The 14,886-nt window shown below is 37.5% G+C and overlaps 1 long non-coding RNA gene across 1 annotated transcript; it reads right to left on the bottom strand.

Moving 5' to 3' along the window:
* Nucleotides 1-1,041: 1,041 nt before the first annotated feature.
* Nucleotides 1,042-14,886, bottom strand: LOC150015375 (uncharacterized). Its single transcript, XR_016509728.1, has 2 exons — nucleotides 14,848-14,886; nucleotides 1,042-1,170 (listed from the first exon to the last, which is right to left on the bottom strand). It is a non-coding gene; the product is annotated as an uncharacterized LOC150015375 (long non-coding RNA).

Genomic DNA, 14,886 nt, shown 5'->3' with positions numbered 1-14,886 from the left:
AGGCTTTATAATATTGTGCAAAAAGAAAGTAGGGTGTCCCCAAACCAAAAGCTGAAAAATATTTTGGAGAAATCCTTTTGAGTGGAAAGCTAGACTTTGAGGTCAAGCGTAGTCTATCACTGAAGTACTACACAGAGAATGGGAACAAGACCCAGATTACCCACGTATCTGACTGACAGCCTCGGTTCCCTCGCTGTCCCTCCTCCCCTCGCCTGCCTGCAGCTGCCTGGGAGTTCCCCATGATAGTGGGGTGCATCAACCCAAGCTCTGTTTGGCCTTCATCAGCCCTCAGACTCAGAGCTGCGAGATAACAACTGAATTCAATAGTGCCATTTTTCTTACTCCTATAACATAACCCCCTCCTTCTATAGGAGCCTGGAGTCAAGCCATTCACAGCACGGCTTCCCTCCTGCTTGCTAATTCCCTCAAAAAACTTATTTTCTCTGCTTGCTGCGTCCTCATGGTTCTCTGAGTGACACCGTTCTTACACAGACCTCTAGTTGTCCTGTCCAGTTAACTTTTGGCACTAATGTGACCTTGGAAGAGTCAAGGAATAATTCAATGTCAGATATCTCACTTGTATAATAAGATTTATAAAACCCATTCTGTTTCTAAAAAAAATCTATGATTCTGTATAAAAACATGACTACAAGGAGACTATTTTTACAAGTATACTAGAAGTTATGTATAATAAATATGATCAGAAGAGTCATCATAAGAAGCTATTTATTTCTCCCAATGATGCTACCTATGCTCAAAACATTTTTGGCACTTCTATTTTGAGTATTCTTTGTAGCAGGATACTATTTAAGAGATATTACCCAATATTTTTATTCCAGCCAGTGAGAGGAAGATCTAGGACTTGAACCCAGGCAGTGTGGCAGGCACTATGCAATACATTAATGAAAGTTACATTCTTTTTACACCAGAATTTGTGGACTGGGATTAATCTACTGCATCCTTACAAGTCAGGTTATAAACCATAAGGAAAAATAACCATTAAATTTCATTTAAAAAATAAAATAGTGTTTTTCAACTTGATCATTTTCATCTCTTTATTAATTAAACTGGCTCTGAATAGAATTCAACTTGGTTGTAGAAAAACCAGTCAATGAAATGTGTGACAGTACTGATGGAGACCTAAAGAATGTCCAACTGGTTCCCAGGCAACTGCAAAAAAAAAAAAAAAAAAAAAAAAAAAAAAAAAAGATGTTAAGAAATGTTCTCAGTAATGGCAACATCACTCAAATAAGCATATCGTTCACTATCCAAATGATGCTGTGATGGTTAAATTTGAGTGTCAACTTGAATGGGCCATGAGGTGCCCAGATTAAATGTTATTTCTAGCTGTGACTGTGATGTTGTTTCCAGATGAGCTTAACATTTGAATCAGTGAATTCAGTAAAGTAGATCATCACTCCCAATGTGGGTGGACATTATTAAATTTATTGAGGGCTTAAGTAGAACAAAAAATTTGAGAAGGGGAGGGTTCCTTCTCTTCCTGCTGGACCACTGGAGTGGAGACACTGGTCTGCCCTGTTCTGGAGTTTACACTGTCAGCTCCCTGGTGTCATGGTCTTCAGATTCAGACTGAATTACACTACTGGTTCTCCTGGGTCTCCACCTTGCTGGTGGCAGAAGGTGGGATTTCTCAGCCTCCATAATTATATGAGTCAGTTACTCATAATACATTTTCTTTTAGCCCTGACTGGTGTGGCTCAGTGGGTTGGGCATCATAGCACAAACTAAAGGATTGATGGTTCGATTCCCAGTCACAACACATACCTGCATTGCAGGCCAGGGCCCCGGTTGAGGGCATGTGAGAGGCAACCAATCAATGTTTCTTTCACAGATCAATATTTCTACCCCTCTCTTACTTCCTCCTTTCCCCTCTCTCTAAAAGTAAATAAATACAATCTTTAACAACTTTTCTTTGATATATGATAAATATATATGTATCTCTTATTGGTTCTAATTCTCTGGAGAACCCTGACTGATACAAGTGCCTGTGGGGATAATACAGTCTTTTCTGTAAAATATTTTCACTTGTTTGTTTAAAAAAGTCTTCTGAGGCTATCAATTCTGATTACCATCTGAAGCTCAACAACTCAAGTGCCTCCCTTCCAAACAGTGCCCATGCTCATAAGGGTTTCACTCTCTCAATATAATATTTTTTAAATAACAGATTAATTAAGGTATAATTTACATACCATACAATCCACCCCTTTAAATAATACAGTTAAATTGTTTTTAGTATATTCACAGAGTTGTGCAACCATTGCCATTATCATATTAGCAATTTGTTTTTACACAAAAGGAACCTCAAAACCATTAGTAGTCACTCCCAATTTCCCTCCTGCTACCAACCCCTAATCTACTTTCAGTTTCTATGGATTTGTCTCTTCTTTCTATTTTCATATGAAGGGGATTGTATAACATGTGACATTTTACATCTGTCTTCTTTCACTTAGTTTAATGTTTTCAAGGTTCATCCATGTTGCAGCATGTATCAGCAGTTCATTCCATTAAAAATTTTTTTAATATTTACACAAGGATATGTTTTTATTGTTTTTAGAGAGAGAGAGAAACATCAATGTGAAAGAGAAACATTGATTGGTTGCCTCCCCTACGTGTCCCGACCTGAGATCAAACCTGCAACCTAGGTATCTGTTCTGATGGGAATCGAATCTGCAACCTTTTGGTGTATGTGATGATGCTCCAACCAACTGAGTCACCCAGCCAGGGCAGTTTATTCCATTTTATTGCTAAAATGCTTTCCATTATGTAGAAATATAACACTTATTTATTCACTTAGTTGATAGAAATATGCATCACTTCCATGTTTCAGCTATCATGAATAATGCTATTAAAAGTATTCATGGACAGGTTTTTTCTAAGAACTTATAATTTCATTTCTCTTAAATATATGCTTAAGAGTGAAATTGCTGGATCATATAGTAACTCTATGTTTAACTTTTAAAGGACTATCCAACTTTTCTAAAGTGGCTGCTTTGTTTTATATTCGTCGGCAGCCGTCCGTCTCGAGAGACGATGGTGTAGCTTCTTAAGAGTCCATCTGCACCGCCGAGAATGGCTGTGCAGTCCGACTCGGGAGTGACACGGTATCTGTCTCCTCCCGTGTTGGATCGACATCCTGCGATGTCGCTGGAGTGTCCTCTCCAGTGAAGCTGAAGCTACAGAGCCTGGGCAGGGTGATATGGAGGGTCTGCTGTTGCCCATGCAGCAGACCCCCCCTCTCTTCACAGCTGAAGGATCCAAGGGAAAGACGGAGTCAATACAGCTTGGCTTCAGGTGCGCCGCAGGAGTTGCCGGTGTTGACTACAACGTCAAACCGCCTTAGGGACTCCGGCTCCGGATTTTCTGTCGGGGTTTACTCCCTTAGCCTTTCCCCTGAAGAGGTATGCCGCAAGGCAGCGGAGGTTTTTTGGAGTCAGAGTTTTCCTTCTCTGATGTGCCCTGACTGGAAGATCGAACCAGCGACACTTAGCTCGCAGGCCGACGCTCAATCCACTGAGCCAAACCAGCCAGGGCTGTTTGTTTTATATTACCAACAGCAATATATGAGAGTTTAAGTTTCTCCACATTTTTTCTTACACTTGTTATTGTCTTTTTTAAGTTTCTCCACATCTTTTCTTACACTTGTTATTGTCTTGTTTTTGTCACCTTAATGAGTTCAAAGTGGTATCTTATTGTGGTTTTGATTGCATTTCCCAATGGCTTATGGTGAACATTTTTTTCATGTGCTTATTGGTCATTTGTAGATTTTGTTTGTTTGTTTTTAGAATTGTTTAAGTCCTCCCATTTTTAAAGCTGGGTTACTTGTCTTTTTATTGTTGAGTTTCCAGCATTCTGGGTATAAGTATTTTATAACTATGTGATTTGCAAATATTTTCTCCATTCTGTGAGTTGTCTTTTTACTCTCTAGATTGTATTCTTTGAAGCACAAAAGTTTTTATTTTTGATGAAATCCAATTTATCTATATTTTCTTTTGGTACTTCTATATTTTGTGTCATAGCTAAAACTATTTCCTGACCCAAGATCATGACGATTTACTTCTATGTTTTCTTCTCAGAGTTTTATGTGGTTTTTTTTTCCTACTTAGGGCTATGACACATTTTGTGTTGATTTTTGCCTATGGCGTGAGATAGAAATCTATTTTTTTTTTTTTTTTTTTTGCATTTTGCTATCCAGTTGTCTCGGCATATTTGTTGAAAAGACCATAGTTTTGCTATTAATTTCATTGTCACACTTGTGGAAAATCAATTGACTGTAAATATATGGGTTTATTTCTGAATTCTGAATTCTATTCTATTGATCTATATATGTCTAACTTTATGTCAATACCACACTATCTTGATTAGCACAGTCTTGTAGTGAGTTTTGAAATCAGGAGGCATGAGTCTTCCTGCTTTTTTTTCTTTTTCAATATTATTTTGGCTATGCTGGGTCTTTTGCAATTCCATATGAATTTCAAAATCAGCTTATCAACTTATGCAAAAAAGGCAGCCGGAATTTTTAAAGGGATTGTACTGAATCTGTAGATCAGTTTGGAAAACACAGCCATCTTAATGTTAAATTTCCCAATTTATGAACATAGGATGTTTTTCCATTTATGTAGGTCTCCTTTAAGTTCCGTCGATGTTTTATAGTTTTCAATCTGTATCTCTTGCATTAGTTTTGTTAAATTTATTGATGCATATTTTACTTTTAATATGATTATAAATAAAATTGTTTTCTTTTATTTTTGGACTGTTCATTGCAATTGACTTTGTATTGTGTTTGTACTGTATTATTTTGCAGTTTGACTATGAAATGTGTATAGGTGTGAATCTCATTGAGTTCTCCTACTTGAAGTTTATTGAGTTTCTTAACTGTATAGATTAATACTTTTTATTAAATTTGGGAAGTTTTTGGTAATAATTTTTTAAAATATCCTTTCTATTCTTTTCTTTCTCTCATTTCTGGGATTGATATAATGCATAAATGTATATACTTGTGGTATCCATGAGTCTCTGAGTCTCTGTTCATTTTTCTTAATTCATGATTCCTTCTGTTTCCCAAACTGAATAGTCTCAATTTTGGCCTCAAGTTCAGTGGATTCTGCTGTTGAGCCCCTTGGCAAATTTTCACTGCAGTTACTACACTTCTCAACTTCAGAACTTCTATCAATGCTTTTAAATAATTTCCATCTCTTTATTGATAATCTCTATTGTTTGGTGAGACATCATTCTGATACTTTTTTTTTTTTCTTAGCTATGACTTCTTTTAATTCTTTGAAAATATTTATAATAGCTGATTTTAAGTATTTGTCTAGTAAGTTCAACTTGTGGGCTTTCTCAGGGGCAGTTTCTTTTGATTGCTTTTACCCCTGTGCATGAGCTTTCTTCTTCTTTTTTTTTTTTAATGACATATTTTTATTAGAAATTTGCTAAAACTGGACTTTAAAGATAATATAATGTGGCAACTCTGGAATTTATATTTCCCCTCTCCTCGATGTTACTGTTGTTGCTACTGTTTGTTTAGTGACTTGCTGAACTATTTCTGTAAAGTATGTTTCCTTTGTTCTGGATAACCCCTAAGGTCTCTGCCTGGTTAGCTTATTTGTCATCTAACAATTGGACATAAATTTCACATAATGCCTTGAACAAATAAGTCTCCCAACCTTTCCCAAGAAACTGTGTCCATGTTAGAATACACATTCAATGCTTCAGCAGTTTAAAACTCTGGTTAGCCTTTATTTCCTGCTCACACAACCTCACAGTGAGAGATTAGGGTCTTCTCAGGTCTCTCCTGGGCATGTCCATAGTCTTACGTATGCAATGTAGCCTCCTACATTCTCAGGAATATGACAGAATTTTTCAAAGCTCCCTTTGACCCTCTTATTCCCAGATCTTTCTTTCAAGTTTCTTAGTCGTCACTGGTTATCATGACCTCAGGCAACTACAATGTCAAACAATTGCCACTGAAAGTTTCCAATGAGTGTCTCAGGGAAAAGGCTGTTTGCACTGAGAATGGATGCAGGCCGTATCCCCAAAGACCTCCTCTACGGCGAGCTAGCAGAAGGCAAGAGGATGACAGGGCGCCCAAAACTGCGGTTCAAAGACATCTGCAAAAAGGACATGACACAATGCTCCATCAATCTCAACACATGGGAAGTTCAAGCAGACGACCGCCTAGCCTGGAGGCTCGCGGTCAGACAAGGTACGTCACGTGCAGAGGCTGCGCGCAACGAGGAGGCGGTCCAGAAAAGATCGAGGCGGAAGCAGCGTCAGCAGCAGCAACAACGGCCATCTGCCTTCACCTGTAACAAGTGCGGCAGGGATTGTCACTCCCGAGTCGGACTGCACAGCCATTCTCGGCGGTGCAGATGGACTCTCAGGAAGCTACGCCATCGTCTCTCCAGACGGACGGCTGCCGACGACGACGACGACTGAGTTATGTGTGAGGTCAAGTAAAGACCAGCTGTCTAAGTTGGGATTTTCAGGGAGCATTCAGACAGGTCAAATAATGATAATTCCCTGGGACGCACTCTTTTTGGAGATGTTCCAACCCCTTTTTGTCCCCTCCAGTGGCTGCTAGGCTGCTGCTTTTCACAACTACTACGATTGCTAGGCTAACAGATTTTCAAGACTACTATGAAATGGGTTAGAAGAAGATGGAAATCAGGTAAGATAAAAATGCCACAAAGCTAATACTTCTTATCAAGATTCACTTGTTTTTCTTGAATAAACTCTGTTCAAATTTTTGCAAGTGTTTGATTAATTTCCAGAATTCTGAAAACACTGATTTTGGTCACTATTTTTTACCAATGTTCTCATTGCTCTTATGTAAGAACAAATTGTCAAAGGTCCATATTCTGCCATTCCTGTAGTACTTCTCATCTAGTATGTTGCTAAACTAGATGTTTAGACCCTTTTATTCCTATTAACCACCCACCTCCCCAAAATAGATCACATTTTAGAAGTTCTATTCACTCCTTTTAATGCATGGCACATTTTATAGAGTTTACACTATCATGGGCAACTTCTCTAAATAGAATCCTTTTATGGAAGACCCAGCCTTTGGTTTGATGTGGGCAAATGGATAATAGTGAGAAAGTTATTGTTTTCCAACTTAAGACAAAGCAGTCCTTTCTTCCTGCTGGTATTTATAGTTAGTTAAAATATTATTTCTTTCTGAAATCTTCATATTCCCCTTCATTTCCCTTGGTTATGTAGTTTAATAAGGTTTTGCTGATGTATAAAATAGTTCAGGTACGTACACCTAACAGTAATAAAAGAGTGGAAGAAAAATCAGGATACTGATGCAGGCCAGACACATAGTTATTTCTCAGGAAAGTTCTTCTCTGCCTTAAACCAAAAAGAAATAACCCTTTAACTCATTTTTTCTATAGATCAATGTATTCTGAGTATAATTCTGAAAATCTTTAACTAATAAATTTCAGCATTTAGAGGGTTTTATGACAGAAATATCCAAGATGATGCCTGAAAAATAATAAGGTAGATTCGGGTTTCCCAACATTGCAAAAAATCTCCAAACCTGCAATATTTTACTAGTCATAAATATTTTATTCTTTCCAAACTTACCAGTATGGTTGAGATTATGACATCTCAACATCAACAGGGAAAAAAATATACACACACACAGGAACATACTTTCAAGAAAAAGTAAATATTTAATGCCCATCTATGTATTTAATATTTGAACTTGGTCTAATTTATCTTGGTAGCTTATATTAACATATTTCTTGCAAAAAAATAAGGCATCCAAAGACAGTGTTTATTTGCTTTCTTCATGTGAAATATTTGCTGGTCTTATTTTTCCAAGAAAAAAAACAGATAGCTTTTTTTTTCCTGTAAGTGTGCAAGACAAAGAAAAGGAAAGATGAATTGGAAGAAAAATACAGCTTGGCAAAAATCTGCTTTTAATGCTGTGAGAAAAAATATTTTATAACTGTCTTCCAAAGATTAGAAAAATAACCAACTGTACAGCTAGTTACTTAAATAACTTTCATACCACTGAATTCATCTCTTCAATTGTTGTTTTAAGTCAAAAGAAAACTTCTTTAATTATATTCTGTATTGAGATGGATTCTTGATGCAAACTGAAAATGACACTTCCATATGTAACTGGGGGCTAATTACTCTCACAAAATGTAATGTAAGTAAAAACAACAGATAAACCAAAATACATTATTTTCCTAAAATGTTTGGGTTGTTTCACTGTATTTTTGTGGATATAATTAGATAAATTGTTTTGCTTTGTAAACAGAAATAGATATCTTAATAATTATACACATCTACATATATATTAATCTTTATAACATTACTTTGTCACTGTTTATGTGATTTAAAATACTGTGCAGAAAGAATTCTTGATTTATACAAAGTTCCCCTCAGAATTGCTGCCAGAGTCTGACAGATAGACTCTTCAGTATACATTTGTAGCTAATTTATTGGCATTTGTCTTTTTGCCGAGTCTAATGACTTACTTTGTAATTGGAATGCTTTAAGTATAGAGATAGACAACCTGCCTTCCTTAATTGGCACTCCTGCACTCCATCAACTAGTCACTATGCTGTCTCTTCTATTTCTCCATTCTATGTCCCAAATTTCTTGAGTTGCCTTTCACAACAAAGTCATATATCTGCTGTAATGCAAGAATATTGCTGGGTGAGGAAAAATAAATATTCAGATATCAAATAAAACATCTGGAATTACATTGTCTAGTCCAGAAATTTCCACTTAGAAAGAGAAAACCGAGCCAGTATAAAGCATTGTGATTTTCTGGCAAAACCACACATTTAGAAACAAATATATCCCAATTTTCATGTCCTTCCTCTGTCCAGTGGTTGTACATGGTCTTGCCAAACACTTGTTTCCTCCTCCCTTCCATGTCCTTGTAAAACAAAGAAACAAACAAAAATCACATATGTACACCTAGACAATGGTTGCAAATGCTTACATCAATAAGCATAAATTTTCTATGTTTGGAGGCCAAGAACTACATTTCCAAAGAAAAAAACCACATATCTATGAAGAAAGAAGAGAAAATTCTGAGGAAGTGAAGATTTACACGTTGAGCCTATGGATTTCTTGAAAGACATATTTGAGTTGTAATTTTGGTTCTTTGATGTTAGTTTATTTACACTGTTTCTGAGGATTGTGATCAATACAAACTTGTTCTAGGCTAAACTTTGAGGTGTTTTATACAATTTGCCCCAAAATTGATTAATAAGAAGGTCAATCTGGAAGCTAACTGTGATGAACCCATGATTTAAAATTTTCTTCTGTATTCCAAAATCTTGTTATTAAAATGAACAGTGTATTTGTCTTTTGGTTAAGGTAAAAGTTTAGTGTGCAGAAGATATTTATTTACACTAATATATTTTCTGCATGAAAATGTACCTTACAAAGAAAAATCTCCATTTTTGGTAAAAGTTTGCAGATAACCCAGTGTTGGTTGTTTTGTATCAACTAACACTAGTCACTACATAATAAACCTGAAGATAAATATTTTAAATGAAGAAATATGTTAGTATTTTAGGGTAAAGAGGTTTTTACCAGATATTATTATTTTATATATATAATTGACTTAAAGGAATTCTTGGTCAGACCATGATAAAGTAGCTGGTATCAAACTCCTATCATTAAATATGAACTATAAAGGCTGAGTACAATATATAAAAGAACTGTTGAAATGCATCGGACAGCAAGCAATTCAGGGGTATAATTCTTAAAAAGAATGAAAATACATGAGATGAGTCCTACTTTCACTCCAGGTTTTTTCCTGAAGTTATTTTCAAATCTTTGACTGAGGAAGTAGGACTGAAGCACAAAGTGTCAGTTTCATTGGTCAAAAGAAACAGATCAGAGCTTGTATATGCTAATAATGCTGGAATTGGGGGTACAGATACCAGGTAAAGAAGAACTAAAGATAAGGAGAGAAAAAAAAAAGCATGAAAATTCTCCTGGGATTTTAACCCAATTGTAATACGCTTTACGAAAAAGAAAAGCCCATATTTCAAAGAAAAAGAAAAAGAAAAAACAGCTGTTGGGAGGCTAACTAATGAGAAAGTTTCATGAGTTGCAAAATGCTACAAAGATCTTAAAATTCTGGCCCACTCAAATTGCAAATATCTTGATGAACCTACACTCATTTAGTTGAGACTCCAAAAAGTTCATGCTTAAGAATGAGGTCTACTTTCTAGGCATGAAAAGTAATTGAAAACCACTAACCCTAAAAACTCTAAATCAAATATTGACAGGATCTAAGTGATCTGTCAGTAATTTAAGTGTTACTGATTGAAAATTCAACATAGTTCAGAGGAAAATCACATAATGCAGAGCTCCTCTAACACAATCTAGCATACAATAAAATATTGCTAGACATGTGAAGAAGCGGCAAAAAGATGATGATAATCAAAAGACAATCAATCAAAGAAGACATAAAAAAATCCAAATATTGGAATTAGCTTATAAGAACTTCAAAATAATTACAAATAATAAGTTAAAGAAAGAAAGGAAAGAATACACTAGGTAGATTAAAATGTGAAATATTTTAGCAGAGGGCTTTATAATTCACAACAAGGCTAAATAAACATTCTATAACTTCAAAATGCAACATCTAAAATTAAAAGTCACTTGATGTGTTTAACAGAAGTCTGGACACAGCAGAAGACAAGCTTCATGAAATCAAAGACAGATTTACAGAAATAACACAGATAAAGCATATAATAAAGAAAAGAAAAACAACAGAGGCAAACAAACACAGGAGACTTCTGGCCAAGATGGAGGCCTACACTGACACTCTCTGTCTCCCTCCACAACTAAGAAGGACTACAACTACTGCAAAACCAGAAATAACCAGAAGTTCCAGAAAATAAAGCTACATGGAAGTCCAACATATGAAGTTATAAAGAAGTGGTGCTTGTTCGGACAGGTAGGAGAGGTGAAGCCAGGGCAGAGAGGTCAAGCAGTGCTGGCAGTGGCAGCTGTGGCGATGGCAGCGGGACAACGGTAAGCACAAACACCCTCATTTAAGGGAAGGTGAGAAGCACCTGGGGAGCGCACCTGGGGAGCACACCTGGGGAGCACGCCTGGGGAGCACCCCTGGCTGCAGACCAGACCTGTCAGCTTGTGATTCCAACGCCAGGGAAGGCAGACCCTCATTGTCTTGGACTGTGAGGCCCAGAGAGGGTGGGGATGGAGAAGGAGGCTCCCAGTCTCTCAGCAAGAGTGAACAGCAGGAATCCATCCTGGACCCTCACCCCCACACAAAATGCCACAGCATGGTGAGAAAGGTCGCCCGGTTGTAATGAGTGCACGGGGCTCTGCCCCCTATAATGTAGGAGGTGTGACAACCCTGCCCAGGAAGCAGAGGTAAACACAAAAGTGTCAGGATGGCACAGATCATGATAGAGATCCCGGTGACACAGCTGACCAGACAGCAAATATCTAATCTAATGAAGCAGCAGATAGGAAATCTTTCTGAGGCTCAGTTCAGAGATTTGGTTATAAAAATGCTTACAACCTAACAGCAGATCTTAAACAAGATGGGGAAAGAATGAAGGCTAGTCCTGCTGAAATGAACAAAAACACATATGAAACTAGTGGTGAGGGCAAAAAAAACAGGGATCAAATCAACAAATCGGAACATAGGGAAGGAACAAACAGTCAACCAGTGCAGAAAGAGGAAACAAAAAGTGAGGAAAGTGAGGAGAAGCTCAGAAACCTATGGGACAGCTATAAGCGGGCCAACATCCAAATCATAGGGCTCCCAGAAGGTGAAGAAGAAGAACTAGAAATTGAAAAATTATGTGAAAAAATAATAAAGCAGAACTTCCCTAACTTGGGGAAGGAAATAGACTTACAGGTCCAGGAAGCACAGAGAATTCCAAAAAAAAAAAAAAAAAACTGGACCCAGGAAGAACCACACCAAGACACATTATAATCAAAATGTCAAAAATTAAGGATAAAGAGAAAATCTTAAAATCAGCAAGAGAGAAAGGGTCCCAATAAGACTCTCAGCTGATTTCTCAAAAAAGAGACTGTGCAGGCAAGAAGGGACTGGCAAGAAATATCCAAAGTATGAAAATCAAAAACCTACAACCACAATTACTCTATCCAGTGAAGCTGTCATTCAGAATAGAAGGGCAGAGAAAGTGCTTCCAGGACAAAATAAAACTGAAAGAGTTCATCAGATCCAAATCACTGTTATATGAAATGTTAAAGGGACTTGTTTAGGAGAAAGGGGATCAAAACTATGAACATTAAAATAAAAACTGTATCACAACAACCAACAACAGAATCTAGAGAATCCAAACAAAGGCAAACTAAGTAAGCAACAAGAGTGGGAAAAGAATTGTAGGTATGGGGAACATTTTGGCGGGAGGTCAGCAGGGAGGGGGAAGGGAGGAAGAGAAGGAGATGGTATATGAATTAAGAAGCATAGTAGGAGGGAGTGGAGTAAACAGGAAGATGTTGAGAAGAACTATGTGCACAACTAATGGGCATAAACTAAGGGAGGGGGACAATTGGAGGGAGGGGGGTCACTGGGTGGAGGGGAATAAAGGGAAAAGAAATTGGGACAACTGTAACATCATAATCAATAAAGCATATTTAAAAAAAAGAAAAGAAAAAAAAAGAAAAACAAAACAGAGAAGAAGAGAAGTCAGGGACTTGATTAAAGGATCTAACATACATCTTGGCAGCCGTCCGTCTCGAGAGACGATGGTGTAGCTTCTTAAGAGTCTATCTGCACCGCCGAGAATGGTTGTGCAGTCCGACTCGGGAGTGACACGGTATCTAACATACATAATGTGAGAGGAAGTGAGGTATGTCCTCTCAATGGAGAAGAGAAGAACATAGAAGAAATATTTAAGGAAATAATACTCAGATTATTTTCCAACTGTGATGAAAGGCATAAATTTTAAAAGTTCAACAAAACCCAAAGAGGAGAAATACAAAAGAAACAATAACTAGGCATTTCATGGTCAAACTGTTGAAAAACAAACAAACAAAAGAGCAAAAATAAAATTTTAAAGCATTTTTTAAGTTTATGCATTACTTTCAAAGAAGAACATAAGAATGACAGCTGACTTCTGAACATAATTTGTGAAGCCAGAAGACATCATTAAAGCACCAAAAGAAGAAAATAAGTGTCAACCTTGAATTGCAGATTATACCAGGGAAAATATCCTTAACAAATGAAAATAATATGAAGACAAAGGTTCAGAGTAAGTACATCTTACAAAAAATATTTAAGGAAGATCATTGAGATAAGTAAAAATAATTATTGAAAATCAGAGCACAGACGTGCAAAACGCAATAAAAAGCACAAATGAAAGGTAAATATATGGGTAAATATAAAAGCCTAATGACCTAAAGAAATTAAATTTTTGTGATTTAAGGCATATGTCAAGGTAAAATATCTTTTTTAAAAAATAGCAAAGCCCTGATCAGTGTGGCTCAGTTAGGTGGGCATCATCCTGCAAAGCGAAAGGTTGCAGGTACAATTCCCAGTCAGAGCACATGTCTGGGTTGCGGGTTCAGTCCCAGGTCAGAGCTCCCATGAGAGGCAAATAGGTCAGTGTTTCTCTCTCACATCAATGCTTCTCTACCTCACTTTCTTCCTCCCTTCCCCTCTCTCTAAAAGTAAATAAATAAATAAAAATTTTGAGAACATGTGGGGGATAAATGGAGTTAAGAGAGAATTGCTGTGCCAGAAGACACAGCTAGTCACATGGAACTAAAAGCTACAGTTGGCACCTCAGCACTTCAAGCTCCTTATGTCTGGGGACTAACAGACAAGAAAAGGAATCACCATCCTGACAGAGATCAGTGACTACAGAAGAAATAGGGCTCATTTATAATACAGAGGCAGGAATAAGTTTGGCACTCATATGATCCACTTGGGTGCTTCTCAATACTTCCTTGCCCCATTTTGATAATAAATGGACAAGTGCAGCAACTGCATCATGAGAGAGCACAGTGACCAGGAACTCAACCCCTCAGGGTTGAGGGTCTTGATCACAGCTTGCAAAGGTTAATCTTATGTGTCAACTTGGCAAAGCTCTGGTCCCCAGTTTTTGGCCAAACACTAGCCTAGGTGTTACAGTAAAGGTATTTTGTAGAGTGATTAACATTTGCAATCAATTGCTCTCAATCTCAAAGGAGATTATTCTCAACATTATTGATGGACCTTAAAGAGTAGAAAGGATTGAGAGCAAACTCTGGGGTTTCCTAGAGAAGAAGAAATTCTGCCCCAAGATTGTAACACAGAAGTCCTGTTGGAGTTTCAAGCCTTTCATCTGCATGAGACAATTCCTTAAAATCAACCTATCTATGCATCCATCCATCTATATGATTTTTATATATCCTTTTTATTCTGTTTCTCTGGAGAACTCTGGAAGGCAAACTACAAAGACTAAGCAGCACGTTAGCTAATGATGAATGGAATCTAGAACAGTGAAGAAGGTGAAGGTGAGTTATCAGTTGCATCATCAAAGCCTCTGGGAGCCACGAAGGCTGTCGTTTGTCCCACTAGCCTTCCACTTCTAAGTTCTTTCAAGAAAAGTAGCACCAGAATCCTGGAGGAGCTTCTCCCATAACTTACATGAAAAGCAAATCCAAGAGGCACAAGTGCTAGACTGTGAAGGACACTGTGATGCACTGCCATGATCCCTTCCGGAATGAAGGGCTTGTTTTTCCAGGTGCTGTAAGTGCTACCTGCAGAAAGCCTCCAGCTGTCAGCCCCCAGGCAGCCCTCATCCAGTGACCAATCACTGAACTCCCCTCAGAACTGAGTTGGCCTTTAGAACTCACCTCAGGGTTGGCTGAAAACTCTGCTGCTCAACTTCTCCC

Source organism: Furipterus horrens, unplaced genomic scaffold (genome assembly GCF_987537825.1).
Source record: "Furipterus horrens unplaced genomic scaffold, mFurHor1.1.pri manual_scaffold_3, whole genome shotgun sequence".
Classification (NCBI taxonomy): Eukaryota; Metazoa; Chordata; class Mammalia; order Chiroptera; family Furipteridae; genus Furipterus; species Furipterus horrens.
Note: the sequence above shows the minus strand (reverse complement) of the source record. Positions and strands in the feature narration are given on the sequence as shown.